This window comes from Nycticebus coucang, chromosome 9 (assembly GCF_027406575.1).
Source record: "Nycticebus coucang isolate mNycCou1 chromosome 9, mNycCou1.pri, whole genome shotgun sequence".
Classification (NCBI taxonomy): Eukaryota; Metazoa; Chordata; class Mammalia; order Primates; family Lorisidae; genus Nycticebus; species Nycticebus coucang.
In genome coordinates this window covers 72,751,331-72,769,238 of record NC_069788.1, presented here as the reverse complement: position 1 = coordinate 72,769,238, position 17,908 = coordinate 72,751,331, and the positions used below count along the sequence as shown (strand labels likewise).

The following is a 17,908-nucleotide window of genomic DNA, read 5'->3' as shown; positions in this document are numbered from 1 at the left end:
ATTTAATACACAAAAGCTTCTCTTGAAAGCAGCTTGGATGAGGGTGGGAGAGAGTTAACCAAAGAAAACAGAAAATAATACTAGAACCTTCACTATTATGGGCAGTAAGTTTCCTGCAAGTAGCAACCAAGTTCCTGAAGAGAAAGAAGAGTGGATGAGTGTGTGTGAGTGTGTGTGTTTAACTTCATAATCATAAAACACTTAGGTACTGTGTTCCTCTCTCCAACCTTCCTTCCTTCCAAAAAAAGAGAAATTACATTATGCAAGCTGCTCAGCAGGACTCAGAAGTCTCCAGGCTTCTGCCTTTAACTCTACCCGAATTGCTGAACCCAGGAGTAGCCGAGGGCCACGCAACCCACTCCTCCGGCACGGGTGGCATCTGGGGGCTGCGGCAAGTCTGGCAGCGACGTAGGTCACTTGTCTTTCAGCGTCAGGTTAGCGCATTTCTAGCCCAGGTGGGGCTCTAGGTGAATGTTTAGATTTCATTTTCCATCAGCTGGTGCTCCACTTCAGCATCAAAGGCAGACCCCTGCACGCCGCCCTCCCACATCCTGAGTCTCCTCCCTGGGCTAGCCGGGATTCAGGGGGTGAGAGGAGAGGAGAAGGGAGCACAGGCAGTGCACGTCTGCAGCCTTTACCACTCTCCGCAAGAGACACCGTCCAGGGACATCTTCCTCCCTCCAGTCCTCTCTCTTCCCAGCCCTGGGAATCCAGTTGTTTACACAGCTCATTATTCTCTCTTTGCAGTTGCTATAGCAACCACCAGGGGTCAGTTTATAGAAGGAGAGGAAGTTCACTTTTGGGGAGTTAGCTTCCCAGCTCCTGTGCAAAGCACAGCTGAAAACAAAATCCCCAGACACCATGGAGGAAACACATTGAAAAGCTTCCTATGCGCATAAGCATCGTTCAAGGCATAAAACGTCACTCAGCGACCCCGCATTTCTTCCTTGCTGAAAGAACTCTTCCAGAACAGTTGATAGTGGAGCAAAGGTCATACCATTGCACCACCCAGATTTTCCTCTCCCCCCACCCCATTCCTTTGCCCCATCTTAACGGTCTAGAAGCATTCGTTAGTAGTTAAGATAACAAGGACGGCAGGCTACCAGAGTTCTCTAAAACCAATAACTTTCTTTAATATTACGTATTAACCGAGGACCCGGAAGATCTCGATGAACTGTTATGACTCCCATCTTTCTCCTGAGGAGAGAGGCAGCTCTTCACCCAAGCAGCTGGCCCATCTCCAGGTCCAAAGCAAACCCAGCACAGCGAGGCCACGTCTGCCAGGAAGACTACCAGGACTGCTGTCCATGAAGAATTCCCAGCACTAACCTGCCTAGCCAACCTGATTTAGCAAATAAAAAATACAGATGCCCAATTACATTTGATTTTCAGAGAAATAATTAATTTTAATGTCATTTCCATGCGATATTTGGGTCATGGACACAACACATCTGTATAAATTTAACCTAAACCTATCCTAACCCCTCCTCCTCACTACCACCACCTTCCAAAAAATGTATAAGAGATGAGTTCTCTCTTACAAGCAAATAAAGTGCTAGGTTACTTCTTTGGGTAATCGAACCTTCTGTCTATCCTTCTGATCATGAAAAAAAAAATACAAGGGATGATTAACACGCATACAAATGCTCAATCAGAAGTAACTTAACCCAGGCACAGACAGGTGGGTTGATTAATCTTCCCTCAGATCTAAACACTGGTACATTATTTGATTGGCAAAGAGAAAAGAATTCAGCACTGTGGTGGGTGTGTACTTCTACTTTTCATTAATGGTAAAAAAAAAAAAAAAGACAGAAATCACCTTTCTAAAGGATAATGATTTTAATTTATTTGACAGGAAAACCGCTCTTATTGTGTACATGTTAAGGAATAAATAACGTTTGTTTCCAGGTGTTATATTGGGAAAGTTTGCATGGAGAATGAAGCCCAGTAGAGCGACATACCATCTATGTCCAAACACATCTGTACACCGAAGAAAAGAACATTTGCAGGCGGTGCCTGTGGCTCAGTCAGTAAGGCGCCAGCCCCATATACCGAGAGTGGCGGGTTCAAGCCCGGCCCCGGCTGAACTGCAACCAAAAAAAAAAAAAATAGCCGGGCGTTGTGGCGGGCGCCTGTAGTCCCAGCTACTCGGGAGGCTGAGGCAAGAGAATCGTTTAAGCCCAGGAGTTGGAGGTTGCTGTGAGCTGTGTGACGCCATAGCACTCTACCGAGGGCCATAAAGTGAGACTCTGTCTCTACAAAAAAAAAAGAAAAGAACATTTGCATTCATCAAACTCACATTCTTCCCGGCATTCCTTTTGCTAAGGTTTTGATGCTTCTTCACCAAGAAGTCTGGCTTAAGGAAAGCTTTGCAGAGTTTTGCAGAAATTCTGAAAAACCTGGACCTCTAGTTGTAATGAAGTAACCTGTGGTAATTTTACATCTGTGTGGATTCTAAAGCCACAAACCCCAAATTTAAGGCAAAAAAACTTAAGAAGCATTACCTTATCTGAAAACAAAGCAAATAGTAGCAGTAATCCTTTCTGTCAGGCCTCTGCCCACTCTGATTGCAAGGGTTCCATACCTCTACTTCAAAACAGGTCATTAAAAGAAAACTGTCAAGCTAAACATCACACATAATAAAAATGTTCTCATCCGTTACTAACTCTAAAAATCTCAATGTAGTTTTCACCACCTCCACCAACAAAAAGCTTTATTTTAGAAGCTGATGTTTCAAGTCTGGAGCTGAGTTCTAATTTTGTCCTTGTTATTTCAACGTGTGACTCCTACAAAAGTCTGCAGACAGTTCAGTGACTCAGTTTCCTCACAGGCAAAATGCAGACATTGAATCATTGTAAGAGCTCCTTTCCTCACTAAAAGGGCATGATAAGAACATCTTTAAATCACTCTGAGCACTTCAGACAAAAGGCAGGAAGTATAAAATGTGAGTATTTGTGCTGTTCACTTTTTAAATAAGCAACTTGGTTGAGGAGTTGGAATCAGTTTAGTTTAGTTTGGTTTAAAGCACTTTGAAAGGACTTTATTTTAGAAGCTTTATTTTCATGTATTTATAAAACCAATAGCTCTTTTTTCTCATAATCGTTTGCTAATAAACCCTACATTGGAAGCTCAAGCTGTCAGACAGTGTCTCATTAACACCATCAACAGCTGCTCAATGGGCTAATCACCTGCTTATCCTCATGTTACTAATTCAAATGCTAATTGCACTCTAGACTCAGTTTATTCTCCCATTCAAGCCGGACCAGGTGCGCAGCACTCTAAAAGGATGCTACAGGCTCATGAGCCTCTATCAATTCACTTCCAGTGGCTCAGAAAAAAACAGGGCAACACACACATGTACCCACAAAAATGAATTAACATGTTCATAACTGAAAAATTAGAAATGACCTCAATGTCAAATTGTAATGAAATACACCAAAGTAAACAGTTGCGGAACATTGTATTATACAATTGTTAAAAGGACGTTGATGAATATGGTTAAATAACATGTTAAAAATACCTACTTATATTGAGTGAAAAAAGTAGTATGCAAAATTATGCTTACAAACATGGGTGGGAAATTGCCTGGAAAAAGACAAAAAATACAATAGGTTTGGAACTAAAACCAATCCAGAGTACTGATTAAGAGCAAGGTCAAGTCTAGGAGCTGGGGGTACATGAGAAGTTCCTGTTTTCACGGAGCTCACGTTCCAAAAGAGAAAAGTTCCATAAAGAACTCCATAAAAGATAAAATAAAGAACTCCAAAAAGATAAAATAAAGAACTCCATAAAGATATATTTGTAGAGTGAAGACAATTCTATAAGGTAGAAGGAGGGTCTGCTTTAATTTGGGTTGTGAGAGAAAAACCCTCAGAGGAAAATTAAACAATGAAAAGCTTCGGTGAAAGTTCCAAGAGGGAGTGGGGTGGGCATGGTCAAGGGGCAAGCACAGATAATAGTGCAGTGAGTGAGGAAGAGAGTGGTAGCAGGTGCGTTTGGAGAGATGGGGAGGAGTCAGACCATGCTGAAGGAACAGGTGTAACGGTGGAGAGAGAGAAACTATGAAGTTATTACTTCAGGGTGCCAGGTATGAGGAGTGGGGTGGGGATTAGGGTGGCATCCGTGAAGATGGATTCAGGAAGTATTTTGAAGGCAGAGCTGGCATGAATTGCTGATGAACCATATTTGGGGTGGGGGTAGCTAGGAATACAGAATCAGAAAAGAAGAATCTCACATGATTCCAAGATTTGGGGCCTCAACAACTGAGTCTATTGTAGTTCCATTTGCTCAGCTGAGAAAAGACCAGAGTAGGAACAGGTTTGTGGTGGAAAACCGAGCATTCTGTGTCGGCTATTTGTCACTGGAAATGCCTATTAGCCTTCCCAGTGAGAATGTCATCAGCAGTCAAGCAGTTTCAGAGAGTGGATATCAGGGAAGAGGTCAGAGCTAGAAGTATCTTGGAAATTGTTTGCACGTTGATGGTTTTTAAAGTAAGGAACTGAGTGGAATAATCTAGAGAGACCACACAGAGAGAAGAAACATCCCAAGAAAGAAACAAGAGCCTGGGTTCAGGAGGAACACTCAGTAAAGAAATAACCAGTGAATTAAAAAAAAAAAAAAGGCAGAGGAGAATGGTGTGCCAAAACCAAGGGGAAAAAATAGTTTTAAGACAAAGAGAAGTATCAAGTGTTGCTGAAAGTTTGAGAATTAGTAAAGAGAAATTGCTATGGTTTGGATGTTTTTCCCCAAATCTCATGTTGATATTTTATCTCCAGTGCTGGAAGTGAGGTCTCACGGATGGTGTTTGGGTCATAGAGCAGATCCCTCATGAGTAGATCAATGCCCTCTCCTGGCAGTGAGTTCTTGTCCTCTTCTCCAGAGAGCTCCTTGTTAAAAAAAAAAAAAAAAGAAAGAAAGAAAAAGAGCACAGTACCTCGCTCTTCTTGCTTCCTCTATATGTGATCTCTGTACACACCAGCTCCCCTTTGCTTTCTGCCATGAGTGGAAGCAGCCCGAGCCCTTTGCCAGATATCCAATCTTGAATTTTTCCAGCTGTCAGAATTGAGAGCCAAATAAACCTTTTTCTTTCTTTCTATCTTTCTTTCTTTCTTTCCTTTTTTTTTTTTTTTGGATTTAAATAAGTTTAATTTAACAGTTTCTTATCTCTTTAAAAAAATAAAATAGATTTCTATTTTACTTAATGGCTTCTCCATTCTTCCAATTCCAAGGAATACAAAGGTCTCCATCTTGCATAACAGAGTAAAAATGTAAAACGCACAGGTGCATCCCATGTAGATAAGGCCATGATTGTTCTAGAAGTCTCTTACAGCAATCCACCATTTGTATACTAGAAATGCTGGGCTCCTTATATAACTTTTCCAGAGAAAATGTCTTTGTTGAAGCCTGTATCAATTCATTCTCCATAATCTTTAACTCTTCTTTTCTTTTCATGTTCTCTCTTGCGTGCTGAGCTTTGGTAAGAATAAACCATTGGAGATTTGCTGGATCACAGAGTACTAGGATGTTAAAGTGCCCCAGTCCATGCAAGCTTGGAGCATATCTGTCACTGTTAAGGATCATTTGTAAACCACACAGACTTTGAGGATGAAAATGTATTCTATTTTTCAATATCCTGTTATAGAGCACATCAAGAAGAGAGTAATATTCTTCAAGTGTCAATACTGGCTATAATTCGTCAAAATAAACAACTTGTATGCCACCTAAAAGTTAGCTTATTTGGTCTTCCAGAAGCATCAGCTTCCTCTGAAGGTCAAAATAACTTGGAAATCTTTCAAAAAGCTTTGTCCAGTGGTTATGGACATTTGTTGTGTCTAGCATCACATGGCCCACTGCCCTCACGCCAGAACGGTCTGTGAATAGGATTGTGCATCCTGATATCTGAGAGTTGCAACTGATGAGACAATTCATCTTTTAAACGATCAAGTTCTTTTCTAAGTGGCAAACTATTTTTCAACTTTTTAACAGCACTTTTTCCATTGTTATCTAACCAGGGTGTTAGAGTTGTTTCCATTCTTGAGACTTGTTCAAGGTCATCTTCAGGGTCCTTGAATCTAGTAAAAGAGTAATAAGACTTATCCCATTTAATGGGCTTGTCAGACATCCTTTTAGCTTCTTTGAGTGGCTGGGAAGGCACATTAGTATTCAAGCTTTGGATACATTCAGTAGATAAACAGAAGTACTAAAGGTTCGTGGCCATCAGAGGAATTCTGGTCCGTCCCTCTTACATAAAATGTAAGTTGAGTTGGTTTCAAAGACTTGAAGCCTGGTTTCTAAAGGTTTTCTAAGTAGACACTTAATCTCTTGAGAGAATTTTCATTGACTTCCCTTTCTCTGGGGTGTTGTCCAAAGAAATCTAGATGTACTGCAAAATAGAAAGGCCTCAATGCATTGACTGCTTCAGCTCCTGATAAAGTTCTTGAATAGACAAACCAGTGTGAAAATATCTTCTCTAGATCCAACCTCCTCACAGGTCTCAGGTGGCAAAACATTTCTGAATATTTATGTACATCAGCTTTCAAACATCCATTAATTGCCACAGTTCTGAGTCACCACCCCTGAAATCTCAGCTGGGCAGGCAGAGCTCCACCTGCGACCATGGTAGGTCACTCAAGGTGAGCCCAGGCGGGAGCTAAACCTTTTTTCTTTACAAATTACTCAGTATCAGGTATTCCTTTATACCAAAACAAAATGAACCAAGGCAGAAGTCCCCTCTGGTTTTGGCAGTAAGGTGGCCCTTACAAGATTGAGTCCCGTGGAGCAGTGAGAAGGTGGGAGGTTAGAGAGTGGGGTCAGGGCCCAAGGAAAACATTCACAAGTGTCCCCGCAAGGGGAACAGAGAGCTGGAGTGGTACAGGCTGCGTGAAGGGAGGACTGTTTCAGGGAATTAAAGCACCATTGAATACTAGTAAGAGTGATCTAGCAGAAAAGGATATAAGAGATGATAAAAAGGAGAGAGAAAAGAGGAAAGAGAGGCTGTTGACAATCAGGCAGGGATGGGATCCAGAGAAGAAAGGATTTGACCTTTGACAGGAGCAGGGAAACGTCACCTGCTATAACAGGAGGGAAGATGAAGAGGAACTGGTATGGGTGCTGGTAGACCAGGAAGTCCGGAAGGAGCAAAGGAAGGGGGCGCCTCTCTGTTTCAGTTTCCTTTCCACATCTTAAGACAAGACCATGTGCTCAGAGGGCACAGCTCTGAGCAAAAGCGGCACAGACCATACCTGTGTTCAGTAAAACCTTATTTATGAATACTCAAATTTGATTTTCAGATAAGTTTATGTTTATAAAACACTCTTCTTCTTTTGATATTTTTTTCTCCAACCTTTTAAAAGTAGAAATACCGGGCAGCACCTGTGGCTCAGTAGGTAGGGCGCCGGCCCTATACACTGAGGATGGTGGGTTCGAACCTGGCCCCGGCCAAACTGCAACAACAAAAAATAGCCAGGTGTTGTGGCGGGCGCCTATAATCCCAGCTACTCAGGAGGCTGAGGCAGGAGAATCGCCTAAGCCCAGGAGTTGGAGGTTGCTGTGACCTGTGATGCCACGGCACTCTACCGAGGGCGATAAAGTGAGACTCTGTCCCTGAAAAAATAAATTAAGTAATTAAATAAAATAAAATAAAAGTGGAAATGCCATTCTTAGTTCTTGGGCCATACAAACATAGGTGGTGGGCCAGGTGTGGCCCACAGGCCATAATTCGCCGACCCTTGTGTTAGAAGAAAGAGTATGGTTCATTTTTGTAAACTGGGAGGCTAGTGCAGGCCTCGGCCAGGGCACAGTGCACACAGGAGGTGGCGTGGGGTTCTTCACATTGTGTGAGGAGCAGTTGGGGTTTCCTCTTTACTTCTGCTAACAGACATTTATTTCTTCTTCTCTGAACTTACACTTTCCAACTTTACTTTAAAACCCATGTATTACCTCTAGCATTTAAAAGTCCTGTGTGTCTCTCAGCAGAAACACTCCTCCTGCCGTACACAGGCACCCTCCTGACCCACACGTTGAACAGAACCGGAGCCTCTGTGAGGTTTTGAGTGCTGGCTTTGCAACCTTAGCTCTCTTCAGGTTGCAAAGTCCATTCTAGTGTTGTATGGACATTTCAAGGCAGTTAATTTGTAACTATTTTAGAGTCGTAGTTGCATTTTATTAATCAAATCAAGAATCACAAGTGATAACATTCTTTTGAACATTGTATTTTATATTCAGATTTTTTTTAACTCTATTTAAAGTATTCTTAAATCCTGGGTAAAAAAGAACGTGAAAATACGTATAGTTCTAAGTAAATGGATGGACTCTAAAACTACAGAAAAATTCAGAGACGGAAAGTGTGGAGAACATAATTTCCTTTAAGAGCAAAAATGTTGATAATGAAAATAAATTTAATAAGACCAAAATGAATGTAACATCATGTGTAATGTCTATCTATGACCAATGTGAACAAGTTTACAAGAATGTTTAAAATAAATTGATGTTTTTTAACCAGTGTAAATTGTCTGATTTTTTTTTTTTTTTTTTGTAGAGACAGAGTCTCACTTTATGGCCCTCGGTAGAGTGCTGTGGCCTCACACAGCAACCTCCAACTCCTGGGCTTAAGCGATTCTGTAGCCTCAGCCTCCCGAGTAGCTGGGACTACAGGCGCCTGCCACAACGCCCAGCTACTTTTTGGTTGCAGTTTGGCCGGGGCCAGGTTTGAACCCGCCACCCTCGGTATATGGGGCCGGGTTTGAACCCACCACCCTCCGTATGTGGGGCCGGCGCCTTACCGACTGAGCCACAGGCACTGCCCTGATTTTTTTTTTAAAGATAGAATAGTTTGTGTTTTTTCAGGCACATTATGTTTTACTTTCTTGCCAATCACTGAAGTTTTATTAAATGAAATTAAATATTTCACAGATAAATCATTAGAATGGCAGAGTAATTTTAGAAATTTGCTTGGAAATAGACACATCCAGGTTATACGTGCGCATACTTCTTTCAGGGAGTTAGAGCTCTGCCCACAGAATGTATGTTTTGGTCCAGAGTCTCCTGTATGTCTAACTCTAGTCAAGGCTCAAGACCTGGGAGAACTGATGCTTCCATACAAGGCAGTTTGAACTAGTGCAGAAAGTGCAAGCTAGGACATCACTCCTGGTCTCTCCACTTATTGGTTGTGTGAGTTGGGCAAGCGAGTTTTCTGAGCCTTGGATTAATCCCTACATCAGGGAAAATATAATACCTAATGCTTGGAGTTACTGGAGGATTAAACAAAATAACATATGAAGAGCTCCTAGAAAGTGCCCAGGAGATGGGTAAACTCTCACCAAGTGCAGGGACTCCTCCTGTCTTAGTTCCCAAGCTGAATGTGGCCAGGGCTCTAAAGAGCTTCGGTACACTGAGTGGAAAGGGACAAAGCTTGGCACATAGTCAGCATTCAATAAACATTTGGAGGTTGATGAGTTAATTAACTAGCTAATTAATTAATGTAACCAAGGACCTTCCATAAAAGAACAACAAAATCACAATGCATTATTTCTGTGGAGGTTTTACAGTCTCTCCAATGAATGAGTCATGTCTAGAGAGGGCCACTGTTGCACAAGGAGGAATGGCAGCTGAACAGTCCTAAGTTACAAGCTATGAGGATGAATGTTTCCCTTTTCGCTTCCAACCAATCTGTTCTTTATCCAATTTGCTTTCAACCAGCACTCTAGACTTGTTTTATTGGCTGCCCACTGAAGCTCTGTGGATAGTCCCACATTCCATAGGATTCCCGCCATCATTCCCCACCTCTTCCCTAGGTAGGTGCTAGGGAAGTTGGATTGTGCAATGAGTCCAAAAGCTTGCCAATCAGAGTCTCTCTAAGTTTAGAACTGAGATAATGCAGACATCACTGGTGGATGACAGTGAACTCTATAGCTGATAAAGGTAACATTGGAAAAATCAAGTTGGCTGGCATTCAAAATCAGTAAACAAAGGAAGTCAGTTGAAAGACAAATGAGAGCAGATGTGTAAGGAAAAGCAAAGATGCATCTCCTGAGAGTCAGCTGGAGTGAATAGATGCTGCAGGGTCTAGTCAAGCAGGACTTGGTCTTGGCTTGCAGATTCCAGAGACCATAAGCATTTACAGCTGCCCCGCATCCTCTCTGAGGGCCATTGACATGAATCGTGGCAATGCTGGTGGGGTCAACAGGGCAGTCTGTGCTTCAAAGTGGAATATTCTCTGCAGCTTCCCTGGGCTCTTACAAAGCTCTGCCACTAACCATCTAAGATACGTTATTCTGCAGCAAGATGGGGGAGCACAGATGGAGCTGACTCTTCAGATACATATCCTCAACTCATAGTGTGCCATTATGAGGAAAGAGCCCCAGCCCCGAGGTACTCAAGAAAATGCAGCTGGAATTATGGGCTTCCATGGGTGTGCTTTGCACTCTCGCAGCTGAGTAGTAACTTAAGCTTCATTGATTTCTCAGTATCAGCCTATAGCAGCTCAGACCAGACTGTGGTGTCTTTTTCTCATGACTCATTCTCTGAGTGTTCATTCAATTCTCACATCTATTAGAGTTTTGAAAATGCCTGAATTATTCATTCAGAAAAGTAATGCCTCGTGCACCAGAAACAAAATTACTTTCTATGATACTTAGCCAAAGAAAAGGTGACATTTTAAAACTACATAATCTTAAATCTTTCTACTCTAAAGTAAGCCCATTCACAAACTCTATCAAGCCCTAAGTTTCTTGTGAAAGTAAAAGCAAAACCATGCTAGGGGGTTGCACACCTGCATTCACAGCAGCAACACTCATCACAGTCCCAAGTGGCAGCAAACTGGGTGTTTAACAGATGAATGGATATGCAAAATGTGGTCTCTCCTTACAGTAGATTATTAGTCAGCCTTGAAAAGAAAGGAAATTCACACACATGCTGCAACATGGAGGAAACTTGAAGACATGCTAAATGGAATAAACCAGACACAAAGGAAAAATAGTGCATGATTCCTTTATATGAGATTCTTAGAGTACTCAAATTCATACAGACGGAAAATAGAATGGTGGTTGCCAGGGTCTGGGGCAGTGTAATGAGGACAGAGTTTCAGTTTTGGAAGATGACAAAGTTTTGGAGATGGATGGGGCGATGGTGGGATGTACTTGATCCCACTGAACTGCACACTTAGGATGGTACATTTTACACTGTATGTATTTTAATGTGATAAAAGAAAAAGCTGCACGAGGGCATGGAAGCATTAGGAAGGGTATCCTGTAAACCCCTTTTTACCGGCCCATATATGTCTTTATAATAAGAGTTTTTGTGTTTTTTTAAAGTTTACTTTCAAAGAATGGAACTCAGATAAGAAGAGACCATAGCGGAAGGTACAGGACACCCTGTTTGCTTCTCTGGATGTGGAAATGAATTCAGTCCCCCCTTGCCCTCCCCAGAGCACAGCATTGCCCAACAGGCAGGTGGAATGAAAGGAGTTTTGTTTGAGACTTATAGAGTAAAATCCAACTCACATGCACAAAATCCGTCATGAATAAAGAGCTTTCATCAGAATGGGTTTGCATTTTGACGTGAAGGTTTGAAAGGTCTCACCATATTTCTCAATGTAAAATGTAAAGATGTCCTTAAAAGCCTTCCTCCTCGTCATTGCCGTTATTTGCATATGTCCATCTTACTCTCTGTTATTACTAGAAATGTATAATACCTCTAAATACAGGACATTTCTAAATGTGCACACTTCTTTTGTAACTCAGATGTTTCCAACTTTTACAGCCTTTTGGTGTTCCTCCTTCTCAAGTAGTCAAATAAATACACTCATGCTGTAATCTCCCACAGGTGTGTGAAGACCAGCACCCTCCCAACACTGATGATGCAGGGAGGGTCTAGTTCAGGTGGCTGCTTACATACCCTCTTTCTACAATACCCAGTCTTCCTCCAGCTCCATCCTTGGGAGCTTAGGCTTCTGACCTCTCCCTATAAAAACCCCATGTAGACAAAGCACCTCCTTCCCCACTACATTCTCCAAGATGATGTGGCATGTGTGTGAAGCTGATACATGATAGCACAGGAAGAAACTCAAAATTGGCTCTTATCCCTTGAAATCATTGTCAATTTCCTAGCAGTAGGCCCAGGCCTCTTACCAGGTTGCTGGCGTCCCCCCCACCTCTCTCAAGGATTATAGCCCTATGAGTTGTCTCCTTGTAGGCTCCACCCCCTTAAACAGCTGCACTGTTCAAGAGAGCCTATTCCTCCTCTCACTCCCGATCTTCCTACCCTGCGGTCTTAGATGGCCTTTCCTGGAACCAGAACCTGAAACAGGAGAGAGACTGGCGAGGCCTCCTGGGGAGTGCTCGTGGAGAGGGAAGGCAGAATTGGCAGACAGAAGCTGGCATCCAGGTTGGAGCCAGCCCTGCAGGGTGCTCTGGAGCTGAGAAGACCCTAGTGGTCCTAAATTGAGGAAAGGGGACAGGCCTTGTCAGCTGTTGTCGAGTAGGTGAGCTACATTTGGTCATGGGCCACACCCTGGGAGAGGCATCCCTGGGCAAAGTCTAGGGCAATTCCTAGTGAGAAATGCAGCTGTGAGCTTCCAGCAGCTGAGATCCCAGCAGCTGGGGGAAGGGGACACTTGGCTCTGATCTACTTTCCTTTCTCCCGTGGCACCTGTCTGCCCCACCATACTGCATATAGTACTATATTATTTATTGTATCTAGTGTTTGTTGAGGGTCCCAAATCCCTGTGCCACCAGCCCTGATGGACTGTAAGCTTCATGAGAGCCAGGCCTTTTCTCTCCTTTGCTGTGAGAGTAGCACAGAAACCAAGAACAGTGCCGGGCACGTGTAGACTCTCCGTACATGTTTGTTAATGAGTGACAGGGTTTACCTGCCTCCTGTTAAGTACTTCAGGAAAACTCATCTGTTCCTCCCCCCAGCCATCACTGTAGGGAAGAGAATGGAAGGTCTCTTTTCTCTCCTTCTAGGACAAATCTGAAGGATTTTTTCTTCTCCTTCCTGTTACACACTAGTGGTGTCTGTGCACACCTAACCTGGTGAATAACAGCTGTGTGACCTTCACATGGTTGCTCGGTCTCTCGGGTTCTCCCTCCATATGTGAATTCATTTTTAATCAATTAGAGTTGAAAGGTGTAAGCTGTGGCACCCAGACATGCGATCTGAGTGGAGATATTCAGGCCAGGTTTACTGAAAGGGGAGAGTGACCTGCCTGGCCTGGCCAGTGCAAAGGTGGTATTTGTGCCTGGTAGCAGTTAGAGACTGCTTTTATATAGGGCTAAAGGGGGTGGGAGAATTCCACAGCTTGCCCTGAAAGTTAGGGTCCTTTGGTGCAAACTTCTCCTGAGGGGTGAAGCTAACTAGATCCTGTATCTTAGGAGAGGAAGGGGAAGTGGTGTAGGGCTGAGTTAGGGCCCACAGCAAGAGTCCTTAGAGTCAATTTCAGGGACACCAACTTCTCCCTTTTACATTCCCTTTTACATATGCTAAGAACTTGCTCAGCATCTGCTGATGGCCCAGCATTATCCCAGTTACTATGTTAAATATTAACTCTAAAATTCCGTGAAGGAAGCACAGGGCTACATAAAGCATTTTTCTAATCCTTGGTGAATAAGATAACCGTAGATCCTATTCTGAGGCAAAACTTCAGGAAACAAGTCCAGACAACATCCAGGAGCACATTCTAGAATGCATAGAGACACACAGTTGAAATGTTTCTCTTTTCTAACTTCCTACTGCCACCACCAGTCTGTGTGTCTCTTCATAAAGAATCAGTTTTCATTAATCTGTGCATTCCTGTTAGGAAAAAAAAAAAAAAAAACCTTACTTGGAGCCCATCAAACTGTCTGAAATGTAGCAAACTCTTGGTAAATGTTTGTGGAAATAAACTAATTAAAGAGCCCAGGTACTTTTAGGCTTAAAATCTAAAACTTTGGCATTCTCTTTTCCCTAATAAATCAACTTCCTTAAAATAATTGGACCCTACCAACTCACAGCATTGAACAACAATAGGCCAAGGTGGTCAAAGGATCAGAATCTTATTTTGTCTCTTATAGATAAAAAGATTCTGAGAAATATCCACATCTGCTCTCAGATATTCCCTCAAATCTATGGTACGTTGCTGTAAGGGTCATGGCTTTTAGTAATATACTGGGCATTCAGCTTCCTGTGCATAATTATGTTCTGGGGTGTCCAATCTTTTTCTTCTGCTGCAAATTAGAAGAAAAATAGTTGTCCTGTGCCACACATTAAATACACAAACACTAACAAAAGCTGATGAGTAAAAAAAAAATTCCATACATAATTTTTGAGATATTCGACACCACAGATAAACAAAACAGGCTCAAATAATTCACATGCAGCCGGCAGGCTGCAGGTTGGATACCCTGGGCCCAACAATAATTATATGACCCATTACACTGCTGAGGAAATTAAGAGACAGAAAAGTTAAGTGGCTTGCTCAAAGTCACAGAACCTGGTAAAAGTTATATTCATAACAGTTTTTTTCTCAGTGCAGTAACTGAATTTGACTACACTATGCCTGATAGATTGTATAATTTTCATCACAAGAAGGAATAGAAAACTAATGGGGGAGAGAGAGAGAAACTTTCTTAGATTGGTTTCAAAAGGTGAAAGAGGGAAAGTAATATTTTGGGACCTAGTATGCAAATGCCTACAGAGGCCAAGCAGGTAACTGGAAACAGTGGTGGTGGGAAGTGGGGAGGCGGTTAGCACCTTCGCTGCCTGGGAGGCACAGCAGGGCCATCCTATGATTCTGCTCTTTAGCTTTCATTTAGTTGCTGTTGTGCAGGCATTTGTTTTGCTGAATCTTCTGATTTCTTTCAAGAGAAACTAGGAATCTGGAATTTTACATAAAATCTTTCGTTTTGTAATTACTGGCAATTAATCAAATGTTTTTATTTAAAAAATTAAACTATGAGAATCAAACAAAAACCCACTCCCAAGCTATCATTTTGTGACCTATTGCCCAGAACATGAAGTCCTATTATAGATATGAGATTGGAAGAATTCTTTCAGAAGGTCACAGCAAAAAAGATACACAGAACAGGGTCCTTCATGCAGTTTTCAGGCTTGTTATAAAAAAGAAGACAGGCTCCCTCACAGTCCCTCCTTAACCACTACCTGGAACAACCACAGTCAAACATACTTCCATTGTAATTTCTTGGGGTTTTGGGTTTGTTTGTTTATGTACATTTCTGACATTTGCTATAGACTTCTGGAAGATGGCCATTTGGGTCTTCTTTCATATCCTACATCCTCAATACACACTCACACCCTACTGCTAATATTTTCTATTATTAATTTTAATAAGATCATTCTTCTCTGTTTACATTACCATGACTTTGAAAATTCCATTCACAACTGGGCTACATGGTATACTATGATGACTTTTCCTTCCCTAAACTGTGTTTTCCAGAAGTTGATAAATAAAAGTCCACTTTTTTGATGATTTTTGTCTAAATCAACCAATAATTCAACCCCCAACTCTCAACCACTTATCTAAACATCTCATTACTTTCAGACTATTAGGCCCTCTTGAACTCTTCTGGAGGCTTCCAATAACTTAGATAGGACTGACTGCCCTCTCTGCCCCGTGTGCAGTTGCCCTCCCTGGATCTCTCCCACTGTTAATCTGGAATCCCCCCCACCTATCTTAAGTATTAGTTCCCCCTTCTCTAGCATTTTATGCATTCTTCTTTCTTGTTTGATTTCCTTATTTTTAGAGAGGCCAATTTCTCCCACAGCTTTTTGAGTAGTATGGGAGGTAAATGTTTTGAGCCTTACATGTCTAGAAAATGTCTTTTTTATTCTCACACTCAAGTAAGAGTTTAAGCATGGAATTCTAAGATGGAATACGTTTTCCTGCATGTATGTCAAGGAATTGCTTCACTGTCCCCTAGCTTCCAACAATCTTATTAAAAAGCCTTTATAACGATGGTTTCTTCCATGTGACCTCTATTTCTCAATCTCTCTCTCTCCTCTCTCTCTTAGAGTCTTTCTAATGGGTTAATATTTTATTTCCTTTTAGCAAAACTTGGGGAAAATATTATAAATATGTGGGTTCATTCTACCGCCCTTACCCTGCGCTTGCAGTTATGTATTTCTAATCCCTCACAACCAAGAAAGTTCGAAGCTACATGTTTTCAGTCTTACAAAGGCTGTTGGGCTAATAGCAGAATATCTCCCATGAAGTACCATACCACCACAACAAAGAGTGGAAAGGAGGAGCTGGACACCAAAACCTCACAACACAGCGCTTTGGACTGGAGGACTCCAGTCTTTCATGTTCCATCTCCTCAAAGACAGAGGTAGCCCCTCTGCCTGTTTCACAAAATTCCTTAGGATTTTCCTGGCTTCTGGAAGGTTTGCTTCACCGATATGGGTGGATGGTCAGGTATATTGCCTAGTTCTTTTTCTTATACACTATTTAGTACTTGTTAGTTCATTCCTGGAACTGAATGTGAATTCACAGTCATAAAAGACATACCATGGACTAGTAGGTCACATTAGATCATTTTGGCCAAATCATATCCTCCTGGTGTCTAGTATTAGGCATCCAGGACTACAGACATGGATGAGATTATTTGTGGACCCTACTACAAAATGGAGCAGTTGATACTTAACAATAGTCGTTAGCATTTTTCAGACATTCATTCCCTTGATGCTTTGATACAATAAAGTACACAAGGTGATAAATGGATTCCCCCCATCACTGTCACCATCACTATCAAACACATACAAGCCCACAATTGTTCATGACTCACGGCAGTGCCTCTAGGAGACAGAAAATTGACTCTGGTAGGTTTAATCAAAATGGAAATGGCTTCAAATGTACCTTCAGAATGAGTAAGAAGAGATGATGGAGGAGAGAGCACCATAGGTGAAGCATTGCGGCACCCACAAATCAGGTGAAGGAAACAGTTTGGGACAAGTCAAAAATGAAAAGAATCCTGAGAAAGTAGGAAGTTCAATGTTAGAAGGGCCCAAGTTAACCCAGGCAGAGAGAAGAAGTGAAGGTTGTCTAGGTAAATGCCCAGCTAGCTCAGGATGTCTGATGTGAGGAGGTGAAGACAGCGAGAAGTGCTGCAATCAGAAAGCAACCCCTGCGGGGATCCCCCAACCCACCCACACCCCAGTTCTGAAGGAGCTCATCCAATTCTTCTTCAAGACTGGCTTTCGTTTACACAAATTGAAAAACCATCTCCTCCCACAGCCTCTCGTGCTATTTTTATTTTTCCCAACTTTCTTTTTAAAAATTCAGACAACCATAGAAGTTGGAAGGATGGTATAATGAGTACTCCTAGACCCCACAGCTGTCCCCATTCCGCCACATTCACACACTCTCCCTGAACCCTGTGAATGTACGTCTCAGCCCTCACACCTGTGGTGTGCACTGTGGAAGCGTCAGTGTACATCTCCTCAGAATAGGGACATTCTTCTAAAAACCCACAATGCATCCTAGTAAACTAACAATAATTCCCTACTGTCAGCTAATATCTAGTCCATATTCCAATCCCCTCAATGGTCCCCAAAATGTCTCCTATAAATCGTTTTTTTCTGTCCCTCATCAACTTCTTGGTGGTGGTTTTGAATCAGGATCTGATGGCAGTAAACATACCACGTCTGATTATTGTGTCTCTTTAGACTCTTTTAATTTTTTATTTTAATCTACAACAGTCCTCCTCTCCACTTTTTATTCAAGATGTTGATTTTTTTCAAGAGTTCAGGATGGTTTTCTTGTGACATTTCCCATATTCTGGAATTGTCTGATTACTTGTTCATACGGCTATGTAGTTTGTCCTTGGTGAGTCTGAATATCTAAACTTTGCCCTGAACTTTATCCCTGACCTTAGCCAAGAAAGAGCTAACAAATCAGGAGGAAGCATACAGCCAG

At 42.1% G+C, this 17,908-nt stretch overlaps 1 pseudogene; it reads right to left on the bottom strand.

The window, feature by feature from the left end:
* Positions 1 to 5,193: 5,193 nt before the first annotated feature.
* LOC128594107 (T-cell activation inhibitor, mitochondrial-like) lies at positions 5,194 to 8,405 on the bottom strand (annotated as a pseudogene).
* Between the last annotated feature and the right edge of the window lie 9,503 nt (positions 8,406 to 17,908).